The sequence below is a fragment of the Hibiscus syriacus genome, unplaced genomic scaffold (genome assembly GCF_006381635.1).
Source record: "Hibiscus syriacus cultivar Baekdansim isolate YM2019G1 unplaced genomic scaffold, ASM638163v2 tig00110160_pilon, whole genome shotgun sequence".
Taxonomy (NCBI): domain Eukaryota; kingdom Viridiplantae; phylum Streptophyta; class Magnoliopsida; order Malvales; family Malvaceae; genus Hibiscus; species Hibiscus syriacus.
Genome location: NW_024062608.1, coordinates 4020271 through 4039705, shown reverse-complemented (window position 1 = coordinate 4039705; position 19435 = coordinate 4020271). Strand labels below are relative to the sequence as shown.

General features: G+C 32.3%; 2 pseudogenes; both read right to left on the bottom strand.

Annotated features, from left to right (window-relative positions):
* Positions 1-1169, bottom strand: part of LOC120216284 — a 31733-nt pseudogene extending 30564 nt beyond the window's left edge.
* Positions 1170-8611: 7442 nt separating this feature from the next.
* LOC120216351 lies at positions 8612-17357 on the bottom strand (annotated as a pseudogene).
* Between the last annotated feature and the right edge of the window lie 2078 nt (positions 17358-19435).

Sequence of the window (19435 nt, the reverse complement as noted above, 5' to 3'; positions counted from 1 at the left end):
AGATAGTTATTCTTCTAAATATCTCATGCATCTATGGTATAGTTATTCTTCAAAATATCTCACGAATCTAGGGTATAGTTATTCTTCAAAATATCTCATGCATCTGAGGCGTTTCCCAGACCTTATAAAGAATGCCACCACAACTTAATGTGCATTTATTAATAGATAATAGATTTCTTTGTTATGTGGGGTTTGCGTCTTTTAACCAATACCTATGGGATTTATTCAAGCTTAGAACTTTATTTTCCTCCAACCTCGAGGAAATGTTCCCTTCTGGCCTTCTCCCCTTTTAGTTTTTAATTTTAGAATTTATTGTTCAACTGATCAAATTTGAGGGTTTTGATTTCAATGAAAAGCAAGAGTACTCCATATGCTATGCCTTAACTACAAGTGATTCTTACATCTATAAACATCAAATCAAGTACAACTAATTAATTGACATACAAGTTGATGGATAGTATTCCAGCACCACCACCAAGCTAATATAGGAAAAATATCTCAGATTGTGAAGCAACTATAGACTTCCATATATTCTCTAAACTAAAAATGATACAAACTCGTGCACCTAGATGTTGCATTAGTAAGAAGTAGAACAACCAATAGTTTCAGAGGAAATTTCCAATTTTTCAACCATTCAAGGTCATAAATCTCACCTTCCTACAGCTAAATAAGTGTCATTGGATCCACAAAACAAAGTTCAGATTACTGAGTACACCTAGATAGATATACATAGTGTATTTGAATTAAAAATCGTTTGTGAAAAAAGTTCAATTTTTTTAATCTCGATTAAAATTTATCAACGTTCATATTGGAAGGGGAAATCTTATTTCAAGAAATCACTTTTTCCCCTTTTAATATCATTATTCATATAAATTAGGATAACCGAGGGAAAAATTCCTATGGATTTTTATTCCAAAATCCATAATCCAGTGAATGATTTTCAATATATGGTAAAAAATTAACTATTTTTCTTTCAAGTTCCAAATAAAAAGTGATAAAAGCGAAACTCTAAGGAACTTAATAAAATCATCAGAAACATTTAAAAAGGGGAAATCAAAGAATAAAGTGAAAGTATAAACCAGAGCATTAATGAGCTTGCTGTTTTTGCCTCGTTCTCTGGTGACGACGAGACGACGAGTCGACGACTTTCGGATTTGAAGAAGCAACATGTTGAATCACTTGCGAAGTCAACTTAGACGAAGTTGAAGAAGCTCCCATTCTCGTACGAGAGAAACATATTCGCATTTGAAGTTACAGAGAGGCAGAAGAAAGCGGCCATGGCCGAGGAAGAGGAGAGAGAGAGATAAGAGAAAATAACACCATTGAAACGTGTTACCCCATAAAACTGATGCGCCTTAAACATTGTTGCCCTGTGCGATCGCCCATCTGGCATATGTATTGAGTCGGAACTGAGTACATGTATGTATAAACTATATATATATATATATATATATATATATATATAATAAATTATTTGTATAGTTTATAGAAACAATATGCATAAACTATATAAATTAATAAAGTATATAATTTATAAAGCCCTAAACACTAAATGTTAAATCTTAAACTCTAAATTTTAAACCCTAAAACCTAAGCCCTAAACACTTTACATAAACAATAGTTAATATATGTAGCTTATAGTATATGTATACATATAAATTATATATATAACTTATAGTACATGTATGTATAAACTATGTATAGTATATATAATATATATATATATATATATATATATATAACCTATAGTATATGTATATATACAATCTATTTATATGTTATATAAACTATATATGTAACCTATAGTTTATAATCAATAGTTTATATTAGTGTACTATATAGTTTATATTTTATAACCTATAGTATATAATTTACAAACTATAGTTTATATTAATGTACTATTGTTTATATTAATGTTAATTATCTTAACTATAATTTATATTAATATAGTATATAGTTTATAAACTATACTATATTAATATTAATTATATTAACTATAGTTTATAAACTATACTATATAATTTATAACATATAGTTTATATTAATATTAATGTTATAGACTATATTTTATATTAATATTAATTATAATATATAATTATTATAATATTAATTATAAATAGTTAATTAATAAAAATTATATAGGGATGAAATTATAATAATTTAAAATATAACAATTAAATTAAATCATTAAAGTTGAACTAAATTGAATAAAATCAAAAAGAGGGGACAACGGTACAATGCGAAAGGAAATTAAAAAACACGTGGATCCTTAACCTGACCCGAACGGATCGCTATATAAGGTCAATTTTTTTCTCATTTTCAATTTCCTAGTCATTCTCTCATTTTGCTCTCTCTTTCTAACTCCCTGTTTCTCTCAAATTTTATGCCTTCTCTCTAGAAGTTCATTCGTGTTCTTCATTTTTATTTGAAAAAACCTTGTTTTGATCTTCAAAAACAGTTTGATCCAAAAACAAATTCTGTTTTTTATCAAACACTCGAAATTTCATCCTTGTTCGTCATTGTTCATACCAAAACCTGAATTTGATCTTCATAAACACCGAAACCCAAACGTTTTCTTTTTTTTTTCGATCAAATACCCAAACTTTTCTCCCTTGTTCATCCGTATTCATCCCTGTTCATATTTGTTCTTCACAAAAACCATCTGTTGATCTTCACAAACACAAAAACACATATCACTTCATATTTTTTTAGATCAAACCTCTCGTTGATCCTTATAAACACCTAAACCCTTAAATCATTTTATTTTCTTCGATCAAACCCAAACATGTTCATCTTCTGTAACCTAACCTTAACTTGAACCTAAACCCTAAACTAAAAACCGAACCTAAACCTAAACCTTAACTAAACCCAAACCTAAACATAAACCCTAACCCTAACCCTAACCCTAACCCTAACCTAAACCAAACCTAAACCTTAACCCGAACCCGAACCTAAACCCAAACCTGGACCCAAACATAAATCTAAAACCCAAACCTGAATCTAAAACCCAAACACTAACCCGAATTCAAACCCGAACCTAAAAAACCCTAACCGAGCATCTTCACTTTTTATCTCTGTTGATATTCGAATCCTTTTTTCAAGGGTTTCATGGATAACCTTTCGTACGAGTTGAATTATCCAGGTATGTTTACTATTTTATTATTTTGCTTTTGATTTTAATATTGTTTATTAATATATTATTTATTTCTTTTGTAGGAGAAAACCCAACAAATCAGAATGAAGGGCATTCTAAAAGAGGTAAATAAACTGTTTAATTTGTAGCTACTGTTGATTTGTTTCCTCTATAGTCCTTGTTTGTGTTGTTGGTTGTTCATTCAGATTACTTTTATAAGGTTGTTAGCTGCCTTTATTTACAGTTTAAATAAATTGTTTAATTTGTAGCTACTATTGATTTGTTTCCTCTGTAGTCCTTGTTTGTGTTGTTGGTTGTTCATTCGGATTGCTTGTATGAGGTTGTTAGCTGCCTTTATTTAGGATTTAAATAAACTTTTTAATTTTTAGCTATTGTTTAATTTTTACCATACTAACCCTATTTTTTTACAAGGGGATGTAAATGATGTACTGTCCGAAGCAGTTGATTTAAATAAATCCTCTAAGAGGAAGTCTGTTGGTTCATTCGAATTTGGGAGAAGAACCTCTGCTGTTTGGGACCACTAAACATTCGCCAAATCTGATGATGGCTGTGTTTATGCCGAGTGTAGGTATTGCAAATTGAAAAGGTATAAAGCTGATTCTTATATTGGTATATCTAACCCTAGAAGGCATTCTGAGAAATGCCAAGCATATAAGGATTTGTATGCTGAAAATCCAGATAGTGTAGTTTTTTTATCAAAACAAATATTGTGAATTGTTTGTTGAGGCTATTCTATGTCATGGTTATGCATATAGTATAGTTGAGCATGGCAAACTTAGGGATTTACATCATTACCTTAATTCTTATGTTAAGGATATATCTAGGTATACTGTTATTAAGTATTACATGTTGGAGCATGAAAAGCATAAAAATTACTGCTTGATTCAATGTATTCTGTCTCAAGTCGTGTTTGTTTTACATGTGATGCTTGGACTACCTGCACTTCACGTTCTTATTTTGCCCTTACCGCTCATTATGTTGATAATAACTGGAAACTTCAGTCTAAAATACTTAATTTTCGTCGTTTTCCTCCTCCTTATGATGTTGAGTCTATCTTTAAGTTTGTGAAAAGATGATAAGTGAATGGGGTCTTGAAAAAAAAAGCATTTACCATTACACTTGATAATTCTTCTGCAATTGATAGAATGGTTAAGAGACTGAAAGATGATTTGAATGTCATTTCTCCTCTTCCATGCAATGGTAAGTACTTCCATATAAGGTGTGCTGCCCACATTTTGAACTTGATAGTTCAAAAAGGTTTGAAGGTAATTGATTCTTCTGTTAATAAATTACGTCATATTGTTAAGTTTATTGATTCTTCTGACTCTCGACTTTGTACCTTTGAATTAGTTGTTAAATAATGTGATTCTTCTTTCTCTGGTAAGTTAGTATTGGATATTCCTACTCGTTGAAATTCGACTTACTTGATGATTCATAGGGCACTTGAGGCTAGATTAGGAATTAACTTGTTTGTTAATAGGGAAAATGAATTAGATATCATTGCTAATTATAAATGGGAAACAATTCAAACAATCTGTGATTTTCTTGAGCCTTTTTATGAAATTACTACTCTGTTCTCTGGTTCTAAGTATCTCACTTCTAACTTGTATTTGGCTAACGTTGTTGCAATTGAGAAATTGTTGTGTGATGCTCATAATGATCCTTGTGAAGGTATTTTTGCAATGACAAGACCCATGCTTGAACTTTATGAGAAATATTGGTCTAATCACTCTATGATTCTGTCTTTTGTTGTTTTACTTGATCCTCGATATAAATTACAACTTCTTAAGGAGTTGTACAATGTTCTTTATGTTGAGGATGAGGTTCAACAGAGGGTAAGTCTCGTTTATGATGAGTTTCTTGAGTTATATGTATTTTATTCAAAAAAAATGCACCTTGTGTTTCTTCTTCTTCTTCTTTCTCTTTTTCTTCTATCCAAAGTAGTACATCATTGGACAGAAGTGGCTCAAGTTCCAATCGGCCTCGAACATTTAGAAAATCATATTTATTTCAGGTTAGTTAATATAATTTCTAGTTGAATTTTAACTTATTTATTTACTATTTTTATTTACTAATTTCTTGTTTTTTGTTTTTTAGAATTTTGATGCAAATTTAGCTGCTTCAAGGAGTGGACGATCTGATGTTGACTCGTACATCAGTTTTCCCCTTATCCCTCATACTGGAGAATCGGACTTTGATATTTTGGAATATTGGAAAAATCAATGTGTTTCATATCTTGTACTTTCTCGCATGGCGAGAGATATATTGGCTATTCCAATTATTTCAGTTGCATCTGAATCGTCCTTTAGTATGGGGTAGAATTTTGAACAAATTAAGAGTTTCACTCTTACCAAAAAATGTTGAGATTTTTGTTACAACCCGTAATTGGTTGTATGGTTTTGAGCCGGAGGATAAGGATGAAGACTACCTTAATGTGGTTAATGACTCTGCTATATAAAGGTATGTTATAATTGTTTTATTTTTATTTTAATCTCAATATTTCAAACTGTTTATTAATTATTTTAATTTTAATTTTTTAGGGTGTTAACGTTAAGTGAAGCCATTGGAATTTACGATTCAGTCTTGTTTCTTCCGTTTCCAAGTAACTTTTACTTATTAATTACTTATTGTATTTATTATGTTTAACAGTAACTGAAATAAATTTTTATTGATGCTTTTGTTTTTTTGTAGGATGCTTCTGTCCAAAGTAACACAATCTGATTTTGCTTGATATTAATTTTATTTTCATAAACAATGTTGAATGTTTGATTATGTAAGGGTTTGGTAAAGTCAGAAATGTTTGGCATTGGTGGCCATCGTATTCCCTTTGGCTTTACCGCTGATTAAATGTTTGTTTAATGCAGAAATTCTGCATGATGTTTCTGTTGCTGCTTGTTGCTGCCTGTTGTTGCCTTGTATTTTATTTTGTTGGTCTGACTTAAATAGATTGTTGAAACTGTCATTTTTTAAATAGCTACTCATGTTAAATTATCTTGGTAGCTTTAAAAGTTACTCATGATTTAAAAATGTTGGCAGCTATTTCGATATAAAAGCTCGATGAAGAAATTTCTGGTAGCAAAGTTAGGCTTTTAGTCTTATAACATTTTTGTTATAAGATCTCAGAGCTTAATTTTTTTTTTCATTTTATTGTATTCAACTTGAATTGACTCAAATGTTATTCAAATTTTATATTAAATGTTATTTAAATTATCATTATCAATTAAATTTATATTTTATATTATTTTTTATTTATGTTATAATTGTTAGATAATTTTTTGTACAAAAATTAAACGATATAGTTTATATTTATATTTTAGAGAATTAATCACGTTCAATATTAATATTTATTTATTATTAAATTAATTATCATTTTTTTGTCAAAATTATTTATATTAATAATGTAAAACATTAATATATATTACATAATAAATACTTTCATTATTAATATTATTTTTATTTATATAAATTAAACTATATTAATTTTTCTTTGCATTATTAATCATGTTATCTAATTTACATTTAAATAATTTTATATAATAGATCTATTTATTAATTTAATTATCATAATAAATATTTTATTATAACATTTAAAAAGTAATCATATTAAATTTTTAATTATAGATTAGGTAAATATATAAGTCATGTAAATATCAGATCAGGTCATTAACAAGTCGGATCATTTACAGGTCAGGTTAAAAAACAGGTCATGTTAAAAACATGTCAAGTTCATAACAGGTCAGGTTGAAAACAGGTCGAGTAATACCAGTTATTTACCAGGTCAATCTCAGGTTCGGTATCATATTATCGGTTCAATTCGGATTCAGGTCGTTCTCAGGTCGGATGCATGTCGGGTTCGGACCCACAATTTCCAAGTCCAACTCAGGTTCAGGTCAACACCAGTTCCGAATCGAGTCGGTTTCAGTCAGTTTTACAGGTCAGGTCAGATTTTTACAGCGGTAATGTTCTTTGGGTTTAGAACAAGTGATCAACCCACCCACGAGGTTAATTGTTTTTCTGGGCTTGGTGAAATGATACTACAAGTGCTTTCTTTAATTTCCCACATTTTTTTAAAAAAATTAAAATTTGTCAAAAACGGAAGGATTAAGATAACTCTTAATCCTGACCAAAATACTAATAACATGTGAATGTATAAGCAATAGAATTTATCTCATAATTATAAAGTTATAACTTATTAAGATGCTTTTCAAATGTATCTCATGAATCAATTATGTCATGATAAATCTTTGAACTCAAATCACATGAGCAAACTATTTTTCATTTATTTCTTAGTTGTGTGTTGTTAGATTTCTTATTTGCATAATATATATAGTTTATAAATTACATTTTGAGATATATGTGCTACTTAAAATGATGACATTTGACATAGAAATAACCGTGCTCTATATCATCTTGGTATATATTTTCTTGCATTAATTATTTGTTATTGAAATATAAATCTCTCCTTCTATATTTTGTTCCTTTATCTATTTGTTTAATAAAAGTAGAGGAAAATACTTATTTTAGATCAAGATAGGACGGATTTTAGTTCTAAAATTCAAGTCGAGTTTGAATTTATTGAGAAATCATATAATATTTAATTCAAATAAAAATTTTAAATTTTTAAAGTCAAGTATAGATCAATAGAAAAAAAAAACTTGACTCATATTCATCTCTATATCATAACCAACTATAAAAAAAAATTTATAAGAATAACACAATATTGGGCTGGAAACCAAATTGAATGACATCAAAACTTGATGTTTTAGCAAGTTGATTGAAATTTATACTCTCTCTGTCTCATTAGATTATTGTTGATTTTTTTAGTCAATTTTTAAACTTTGACTCTTTATTATTTAAAATTTATTATTGATAAAAATATAAAAAATATATTTTAAATCTATTAAACAAATATATATCTTATAAAAAGTAATTGTTTAAAATGTTTAAAATAATCATGATAAAAATTTAAAATTTTTGACTTTTTAAAAGTCAATAACGAACACATTTAGCGGGATAGAGGGAGTAACAATTACCAAAAAATAGAGATTTAGAACATGGAATGTGTTGCAATTTGTAACTTCCATACCTTTATGCTGACCTTACTCTGTTTTAGATATTTTTTGCGTCTAAATATGTGTAGCGTAGAAAAATGGAACATGGGAGCAACATAGCCCAACATCAACAATCTTATAACACCATCCATAACTCCTGCTTTCATTTGTTTCCTCTTCAAACACCAAAATTAGTGTACCCCATGTTTCTCTAATAAACAAAAAAATAAAAAAAAGAGACTTTTTTCTGAGACAAACTCTGGGAACTTACTTATAATGCATGGAAGCATAAATTGAAGTGCCAAAATTTGATTTTGCTATGGAACATATCTTTAACGTATTCTGCTAAATTGGAATGCTTGGTATTGTTGTCCCTTAAGCTCTTAGTAAATGTTACATTTGTCCTTCAACAAGGACAACCCCCTCCCTGTTGCTCTGTTTGGGATGAATTGGTGGTCGACTTCAAGTTCACATTGTTGAAAAATAAGCAAATCCACCGAAAGGTGAATTAAAATAATCCACTGGCATATTTTAGTCAAAAAGGGATGGAAATTTTTGTTTAAATATTAAATGGGATAATTCAATTTAGTCACTAAACTTTAGGGTATTTATAAATTAGTCTTTATGTTTCAACTATAAATACCCTAGCTCATTTAGCTTCAAAATTATTCCAAAGCATTCTAGCTTTCTTCCAATACTAGAGAGAATTTAGAGAGTTTCTTGAGAGTTGTTTTCTCCTTTTTATCAAGAGAGAATTATCATTGTTTTATCCTTGGTAGATCGAGAGAGGTTGTAATTCCTATTTTCTCATAGTGAAATTCTTCTACCGTTACCCGTGGTTTTTACCCTAAATTTTTAGGGGTTTTCCACGTAAATTTTGTGACTCTTTTATCTTCATTTTAATTTTCTCAAATTATCAGTTGCGATTTTGCTCTATCCGATAGTCGTCTCTCGCAACAATTGGTATCCGAGCCAGATTTGAGTGTGTAATATATGCTTATTGTCTTTGTGGTTGCCACCAAAAGGTGGATCCTCCAACATAAGAAAATAAGAAGGTATTACCCATTCTTTGAGGTTCTAGAAAACTATTCACGATAGTGAAATAGTGGGAGCTATCAATAATAGAAGCTATGACAACCAAATTTGATATTGAAAAGTTAAATGGGAGAAATTTCTCATTGTGCAAATTGAAGATGAAGGTCATCCTAAGGAAAGACGGGTGTCTAGCGGCTATCAATGAAAGGCCGGTGGATTTCGCAGATGACATCAAATGGAATGAGATGGACGGGAATGCTATGGCAAACTTTCATCTAGCATTAGCAGATGAAGTATTGTCAAGCATCGAGGAGAAAAAGACAGCTAAGGAGATATGGGATCATCTCACCAAATTGTACGAGGCCACATCGTTGCACAATAAAATTTTCCTTAAGAGGAAATTGTACACTCTCCGTATGCCAAAATCTACTTCAGTGACGTAGTACTTAAATACACTGAACACCTTATTTTCTCAGCTTACATCCTTAAGCTGTTAAATAGGAGAACAAGAACGTGCTGAACTTCTACTTCAAAGTCTACCGGATTCGTATGATCAACTCATCATCAACTTGACAAACAGTAATGTCACCAGTCTAGTCTTCGATGACGTTGCAGCTGCTGTCCTACAAGAAGAAAATCGATGCAAGAACAAGGAAGACAGACAAGTAAATCTGCAACAAGCAGAAGCATTGACAACGATGAGAGGGAGATCAATAGAACGTGGCCAAAGCAGCAGTCATAAACATGGTAGATCGAAGTCGAGGAGCAAGAAGAATTTAAAGTGCTACCACTGTGGAAAGAAGGGTCACTTGAAGAAGGATTGTTGGAGTCTAAATAAAAACTCCAATCCACAAGGTAATACCGCAAACACTTTAGATGATGGAGATGCTCTATGCTGTGAAGCGTCAACCACCGTGGAAGGAAGAAAAAGATATGCAGATATATGGCTCATTGATTCAGGAGCAACATATCACATGACCTCAAGAAGAGAATGATTCCATCAATATAAACCTGTCTTAGGAGGATCTGTGTATAGTTGCAATGATCATGCCTTAGAGATCATTGGCGTGGAAACCATCAAATTGAAGATGTATGATGGAACAATTAAAGTTGTTCGAGATGTGCGGCACGTGAAAGGCCTAAAGAAAAATTTATTATCCTACGGATTGTTGGATAATAATGCAAGCAAGATTGAAACACGGAAAGGAATCATGAAGGTGTTTCGTGGAGCGCTTGTGGTGCTGAAAGGTGAAAAGATAGCTGCAAACTTGTACATACTGAAGGGAGAGACATTGCTAGAAGCAGAAGCCTCTGTTGCCTCATGTAGTTCAGATTCTGTAATGTTATGGCATCTGAAACTTGGACACATGTCAGAACAAGGAATGAAAGTCCTTGTGGAACAAAACCTACTTTCAGGCTTAACAAAGGTAACACTTCCTTTGTGTGACCATTGCATAACAAGTAAGCAGCACCGATTGAAATTCAACAAATCAAATTCTAGAGGCAAAAGTGTTCTAGAATTGGTTCACTCTAATGTATGGCAAGCACCAGTTACATCCTTAGGCGGAGCAAAGTACTTTGTCTCATTTATTGATGACTACTCCAGGAGATGTTGGGTGTACCCTATTAAGAAGAAGTCAGACGTGTTTTCAACTTTCAAAAACTTCAAAGTGCGGGTAGAACTTGATTCTGGGAATAAGATCAAGTGTTTCAGAACAGATAATGGAGGAGAATACACAAGCGAAGAATTTGATGACTTTTGCAGGAAAGAAGGCATCAAAAGACAGTTCACAGTGGCAAACACTCCTCAACAAAATGGAGTGGCAGATCGGATGAACAGAACCTTGTTAGAAAGAACAAGAGAAATGTTGAGGGATGCAGGCCTAGAAAAATCATTCTGGGCATAAGCAGTCAATACCGCCTGTTATTTGGTGAATCGAGCTCCATCAACTGCAATAGAGCTGAAGACACCAATGGAGATGTGGACTGGTAAACCAGCTGATTATTCAAACCTCCATATATTTGGAAGTATTGTGTACGTGATGTACAACTCCCAAGAAATCTCAAAGCTGGATCCAAAATCCAGGAAATGCAAATTCTTGGGGTATGTTGATGGAGTCAAGGGGTATCGCTTGTGGGATCCCACTGCCCGCAAAGTGATCATTGGCAGGGATGTTATCTTTGTAGAAGATAAACTACAGAGAAAAGAAGACGATGATAGCACTGAAAAGTTAGAGACTACACAGATACATGTGGAAAAGAAGGTTGAGGAAGGAGATTCTTCTGAAGCAGAAACAGCACATGATGACCAAGAACTAGAGAGTTATGAAGCGCCAACAACTCGTCAATCAGATCGTGTGAGAAGACGTCCCAATTGGCACTCAGATTATGTTATAGAAGGAAATATTGCATACTGCCTTTTAACAGAGGACGGTGAGCCATCAACATACGAGGAGGTAATAAACAACTTAAATGCTTCACTATAGATGATGGCGATGCAAGAAGAAATTGAAGCCCTTCATAAAAATAATACATGGGACCTTGTGCTACTACCACAAGGAAGGAAGCCAATTGGTAACAAATGGGTCTTCAAAATCAAGCGAAATGGTGACGATCAAGTTGAGAGGTATCGTGCAAGACTGGTGGTCAAATGATATGCTCAAAAAGAAGGTATTGATTTCAATGAAATATTTTCTCCTGTGGTTCGACTAACAACAGTTCGAGTAGTTTTGGCAATGTGTGCTACATTGAACTTACATCTAGAGCAGCTAGATGTTAAAATAGCTTTTCTTCATGGAAATCTTGAAGAAGAGATTTACATGCTCCAGCCTGAAGGTTTTGAAGAAAAAGAAAAGAAGAACTTGGTTTGCAGGTTGAACAAATCTCTATACGGTCTAAAGCAGGCGCCGAGGTATTGGTATAAGAGATTTGATTCTTTCATTATGTGCCTTGGATACAACAGACTTAACGCAGACCCTTGTGCTTATTTCAAGAGGTCTGGTGATAACGATTTTGTTATATTGATGTTGTATGTAGATGACATGTTGGTTGCAGGACCCAACAAAGATCATATTGAAGAATTGAAGGCACATCTGGCTAGGGAATTTGAAATGAAGGACTTGGGATCAACAAACAAGATTATAGGGATGCAAATTCACCGAGATAGAAGTAATAAGAATATTTGGCTTTCACAAAAGAATTACTTGAAGAAGATCTTGCCACGATTCAATATGCAAGATTGTAAGCCAAATTCTACCCCTCTTCCTATTAACTTCAAATTATCCTCCAGTATGAGTCCTAGCAGTGAAGAAGAGAGGATGGAGATGTCTCGAGTACCGTATGCATTAGCAGTGGGAAGTTTAATGTTCGCTATGATATGCACAAGACCAGACATTGCACAAGCAGTGGGAGTGGTTAGTCGGTACATGGCGAATCCAGGCAAAGAGCATTGGAATATTGTAAAGAGGATCCTAAGATACATCAAAGGGACCTCAAATGTTGCATTATGTTACAGAAGATCAAACTTACTTATAAATGGGTATGTCGATTCTGACTATGCAGGGGATTTGGATAAAAGCAAATCTACTACAGGATATGTGTTAAAAGTTGCTGGTGGACCTGTAAGCTGGGTTTCAAAATTGCAGTCAGTTGTGGCTACATCCACAACAGAGGCAGAATATGTAGCAGCTACACAAGCCAGTAAAGAAGCAATTTGGTTGAAGATGCTATTGGAGGAGCTTGGGCACAATCAAGAGTTTGTCTCTCTGTTTTGTGACAGTCAAAGCGCCTTGCATCTAGCAAGGAATCCAGCATTTCATTCAAGGACAAAACACATACGAGTTCAATACCATTTCATTCGTGAAAAGGTGGAAGAAGGGACAGTAGATATGCAGAAGATCTATACCAAAGACAACATAGCAGATTTCATGACGAAGGCGATCAAAACTGATAAAATTACTTGATGTCGATCCTCCTGTGGTCTGTCAGAGACATAAGCAACATGAAGGTACAAGGTAGAAAGAATGGTATGAAGATATGATTGTTCCAATCAAATCTTCAAGTGGGAGATTGTTGAAAAATAAGCAAATCCACCGAAAGGTGAATTAAAATAATCCACCGGCATATTTTAGTCAAAAAGGGATGGAAATTTTTGTTTAATTATTAAATGAGATAATTCAATTTAGTCACTAAACTTTAGGGTGTTTATAAATTAGTCCTTATGTTTCAACTATAAATACTCTAGCTCATTTAGCTTCAAAATTATCCCAAAGCATTCTAGCTTTCTTCCAATACTAGAGAGAATTTAGAGAGTTTCTTGAGAGTTGTTTTCTCCTTTTTATCAAGAGAGAATTATCATTGTTTTTTCCTTGGTAGATCGAGAAAGGTTGTAATTCCTATTTTCTCATAGTGAAATTCTTCTACCGTTGCCCGTAGTTTTTACCCTAAATTTTTTAGGGGTTTTTCACGTAAATTTTGTGTCTCTTTTATCTTCATTTTTATTTTCTCAAATTATCAGTTACAATTTTTCTCTATCCGATAGCCGTCTTCCGCAACACACATCCACAATGTCTTCTTTTTTGTTGAAGAAAGACTTTCCATCCCTGGCAAGGCCGCCGCTATTTTGCGGAATAGAGGCTGCAATGTTACTTTCATAATATAAACGACCAAAAAGATGTTTCTCCGAATTGCATTAAAGAGAAGCGTATGGAAGACTTGAAAAGTGCTTTGTCATAACCAACAGAAAATGTTGCTCTTTCACCTTGATGTTGAATCCTGCTTTTGCACTGGTTTCTATAAACATGATCCCAGATTCACGAGCCTTGTTATCTCCTTCCTCTATGGAAACCTGCCTGTTTAATGATCATTAGAAATTATAAATGAAAACATAAAGAGTTATCGTACGATATCGCTACGACTGCCTAAAAGATATTCCTTAGAAGTTTCAGACTGACCCAAATGGTATTCATGAAATATACTATGTAATAATCATGGTTTTCAGAACCAGACTGGTTAGCGAACCGGTCATGTTATCGGTTCACTGGTTCAACCGATCGAATTGGTCCGACTGGTCGGAAGAACCGGACGACGTTATAATTATTTAAAAAATTAAATAAAAATACCAAAAATATTTAATAAAAAATAATTTTTGTATATCACAAGTCATAACATATATGAGTTAAAAACCATAAAATTAAGTGAAACAAAATGATTCAGATTAATTACAACATAATATTTAAGGTAAAACATACTAAATAATAAATATAATTATATAACTATAATTAAAAAATAAATTTGGGGCTAAAAAATCATAACAAAATGATATTGTTTGGTTTAATTTTTTTTTTAAAAACAATCTCACATGGCTAAGAAACATAGAAGAACATCCCAAAAGTCTAAAGAGTAAAAATATGATAACAAAACAATCCCACATGGCTAAGAAACATAGAAGAGCATCCCAACTAACTTCTATAAATAATAGAGGTAATTTGACATTCAAAATCATGGAGACTTTTGGTGAGCTATTCTTTCACTTCAATCAAGCTCGAATTTTAGGCTTCAATCGAGCTTCTAAATTTTTTTTGAGTTCAAGCCTTTTTGAGTTCAAGTTTCAATATTATATTTCGAGTTCGAGTTGAACTTGATAATTTTTAGTTCGTGAGTTTGAGTCGAGCTCAGCAATACTCGAGTTCGACTTGGCTTGTTTAACAAACGACGCCGTTTGGTTTATTTTTTTTAAAAAAAAACAAAATTGGCGGTTTTTCCTGGTTTTTTCCGGTTTTCAGTCGGTCCGGTTCAAACGGTTCTGGCCGGTTCACTACTAACGGTTCAATCGGTTTAGTTTGAATTGGACTAGGCAACGGTTCCCGGTTGAACCGGCTGGTTCGGTCCGGTCCGATTTTCAAAACAATAGTAATAATCAGATTCTTACTGTAAAAATTTGAATAAACACAAGTAAAGAAACTTAGTAATATGAAAAATAACTCATCACTAACCTTTTGTCAACCAGATCAGTTTTGTTCCCAACAAGTACAATAATATCACTCCCTTGTTCTGTACGTACCTCCTCCATCCACTTGGCATGGCATTATCTAGACATCCTGTAACACCCAAAATCCCAGGTCAATAGTTCGAGTTATCCCGAAACCCGATAGTTGAGCCCATTAGACTTCCTAAGATAGTTTGGATCAATTAGAAACAATATTAGGTTTAGGTTGGCCCAATAACTTCAGGAAAGTGGTGTTTTTAAAAGTAAGTTAATAGAAAAATGACATAAAGTGTAGTTTACCATTTTTGCTAATGCTGGTATCTTTCCCTCTCTTTTTATATCAATTCACATAGACCAAACCCCTAATATCCCACCCACTCTTCTTCCTCTTAGATTTGTTTAGTCAAGGTAAGAATGTTTCTCTCCATCCTTTAAGCTTTGTTTTAAGCTCCATTTTGTAAGTTTTAGAATTAATTTTCAAAATGGGTTTATGGAGGCTTGAGGAGGATCCATGAATCCAAGTTTGGTTGTAGTGTATTTGAGTTATCTAGGTTACCTCAAGCTTTAATCCAAGAGCTTAGTTGGTTTAGTAACCTCTTTTCTTACCTTTATTTAGCTAAAGAGGTGGGAGAAAGTTCAAGGGCTAAAGGTAAGAAGAAGGTGAATCCTAGTTGATTCAAGATGTGTTTTAGTAGGCAAGGCAATAAGAACTTAAGGATTGCCTTATTGGCCGGAAAGTGCCTAAAAATACTAGGACAAATCTCTAAATTTATAAAGGGAACAGGAAGGAAGAGAATAGTACTAGTTGTGAGCGTCTTTCCGAATGCTGGTTGGAAAGACTTTACGCTTGACTTGAACTCACTGAAATCTCCCAAAATATTCATGTAGGCGTTGTACTGGAACAAATGATACATGAGGTCCCTAGTGCCATCATATATCTCCTTCAGTGACTTAAAGTTGGCAAGATATGTTGCTATAAGTTAAAGGTTTCTTTCTTCCGATATCAAATTGGAGGTAGTATCTCGAGCCATTTTGAACTCATTCAACTCTTCAATTAAAATTTCAAATTTCTACTGTCACAACTCACATACATGTACAGTAATTCTGTGTATAATTGAAGTCGTTATCCCGTGGTTCTTCATATTATGCATGTTGGTTTTGGGTTTGAGCCTCAGGCTGGAAAAAGGTGTCGGTGGCTTTACACTGTACGTCATTGCTACACCGTTGTAAGATTTCTAGCATTTGTAATCTCCTTGTTCCCTGGCCACGTATCTATTAATGGCTAGGAGTTCATTCAAGGCCCTTTGCATGGTCTTCTATTACTCAAGTGCTTTTTGAGATTTCGAGATTTCTAATACTCGGTGAAATTATATAACAAATTTTTAGTTTAAACAAATATGCAATGAGTTCAAAACAAGTACTATGTTTTAATTGCATGTGTCGTTCAACATATGAAAGCAATAGTTCTAGAGATCTACATTGTTAAAAGAGAGATAGAAAAGTGAGAAATTATATCACCAAAGTTGCAAACGAACTGTTCGATCTTCTAGATACATTGTTTTTGACAAAAAATCAATTCCAATGGTGGCCTGCAATTAATTTAGATCAGCAAATCATGAGCAAAATCTTCTTCAATCCACCATTCTACGATCCGATAGAAGTAAAATTTAAATTCAATGTAGGTTAACACAGCAGGGAAATATATATATACACAAACGATAAAATAAATAAACATCAGTTCTAGCGTATTAACGCGAACTGATAATAATTCCTTTTGCGTTACAGATCAAGCCTGGTAAAACTACCATCGTTCTCAAAAGGCTCGAGAATAACAACATAAGCAGAGAGGATATTCAGGCCGGGATTAAGAGTCCAGATCAATAAGCAACAACGAAATCAATGATTCGAATGCGGAAACCAGACAAATTCAAACAACTTAAAGATACGCTGAAAACATCGTGGAATCGGCATGAATCAAGTAAGAATCGCGTCGGATTGTTGAATAAAAAGTTACCTGGTAAGTGGTGTCGAATTTATCGTACATAAAGCGAGTGATGATGCTGATTTTCCCAGCGGACTGATCTCCTAAGAACACCAGCTTGTATTTCGTCAGGGGGGACACCGTCGCCATTTTTCCAAATTCTCTCTATTTTTTTTTTTTTTGCCAATTAAATCCGAATATTGGCGGACAAATTCGTTATGATTGTTGTTTCGGTGGAAATGGAAATTTTTACGATAGAATAAAATGAAGGAAGCTTTTTGAGTTTTAATATCCTTTTTTATATGAACACTACGAGAAACCTCCAACTATGACCCGTTAGTTACATGATGATTAATGGATGTCTTGAAGAGTTAAAGATAAATTTAAAGGAGCAATTTTGATTATTTGGTGTATTTATTATGAGTTAATTGCATCACATGCCCTCAAAGTATGATCTTAATTTTAAATTAGTCTCTAAACTTTTACATATTCTAATTTCATCCCTAAACTACGACTATCATTTTAAATTACCCTTAAATTTTTTAATATTTCAATTTCATTCCCAAATTATGACATTCATTCTATATTGGTCCCTAAACTTTTAAACATTCCAATTTCATCCCAAACTATATGTATATACTAATCACAACCTTTGTTAGTAAAATCGTTAGGCCAAGATGTATCATTATATGTTTGAAAAAAAAACAAAATTCAGTTTAAATTATGGTTGAAATTAATTACATATTTGGATGAATTTGGGATGAAATTAGAATATTCAAAAGTCTGAGGATCAATTTATAAAGAGGGTCATAGTTTAGGGATGATATTAGAATGGTAAAAAGTTTAACTATTACTTTGGAATAAGAGTTATATTTGAGGATAAAATTAAAATATTAAAAAAATTTAAGAACCAATTTAAAATACATATTATAGTTTATGGACATATTATGCATTTAACTCATTTAATATTGATATTATATGATATGAATTCTAAATCAATGGGAGGTATTTGTATTATTATAGGAGGCATTTGTATCATAAACATATCTCAGAAGATAATGTGTCAACTTGGAAACGGTATTGGTATTTAAGTATCAAATACTACTTTAGCACTATCAATACAGTTAAACTACTTCAACACTATCAATACAGTTAAACTACTTTAGCACTATCAATACTGATAACTGAGTATTGATACCAATAAGTTAAATTGAGGACACAATATATTAATTTGGTATCGGTATTATTTAGAATCGACAATGTTTAGAATCGATACTACTCACACAATATGTATTCCAATTGCCTAAATTGATTAAAAATGATGCTTCAATTTTGTTTGATTTGTATTATAACTTTGATCTTTGTATAGTTTACCTTTAAGTCCTTGATTATGCCTAAATAGATGTGAATCTTAGACTTTATTTGTTTTTTAGTTAGATTTTATTTCGATCGATCAATGTAATATCATTGGTTCGATTCCTGATTAGATTGGGTTGGAAGTGTTACAATATCAATGATAATGCCAATTAAATAAGTTTAATTAGCATTTATATGAGAAATTTTAAATAAAAATATAATTTGGATTATATATATGCCAATCAAAAGCAAAGACAAAGTCATATGCAATAATAATATGGTTTAGAGGTAATGATAAAACTTAGGGCAAATATTGTTTAGTACCTAAATTATCAGTTTTTGGCCTGTTTTAGTATCTAAATTTTTATTTTTTTAAATCATAGTTAAAGTTTATTTTTTGTTCCATTTTAGCACCCTCGTTCAAAATTTAACGCTTAATTTTTGATTTTTTTTGAAAATTTAGGTACTAAAACGTACCAAAATTGATAGTTTATGTACTAAACACATTTTCAAAGACGGGTACTAAATGAAACAAAACCTAAATGTTGGGTATGATTTTGAAAAATTAAAAGTTTGGGTACAAAAAGTGACCAAAACTAATAGTTTAGATACTAAGTGCATAGTTTACCCTAAAACTTATTTGTACAAGCCAAGTTTTTCTGTCCCAAACCCATTTATTCCTCTACCAGACCCAAGTTATCCATCTAATCTGGCCTTTTGTTTAATTCAATTTGAAACTAATACAAATTTGAATGTCAATAAAATTGTCTTTTAACCTTTTAGTTGAAATATCTTTTACCCTTCAAAATTCAATCCCAGCTCCAGTCTTGCATATTCACCAAGATAATAAAGCGAAACTGAGTGCGTGGTAA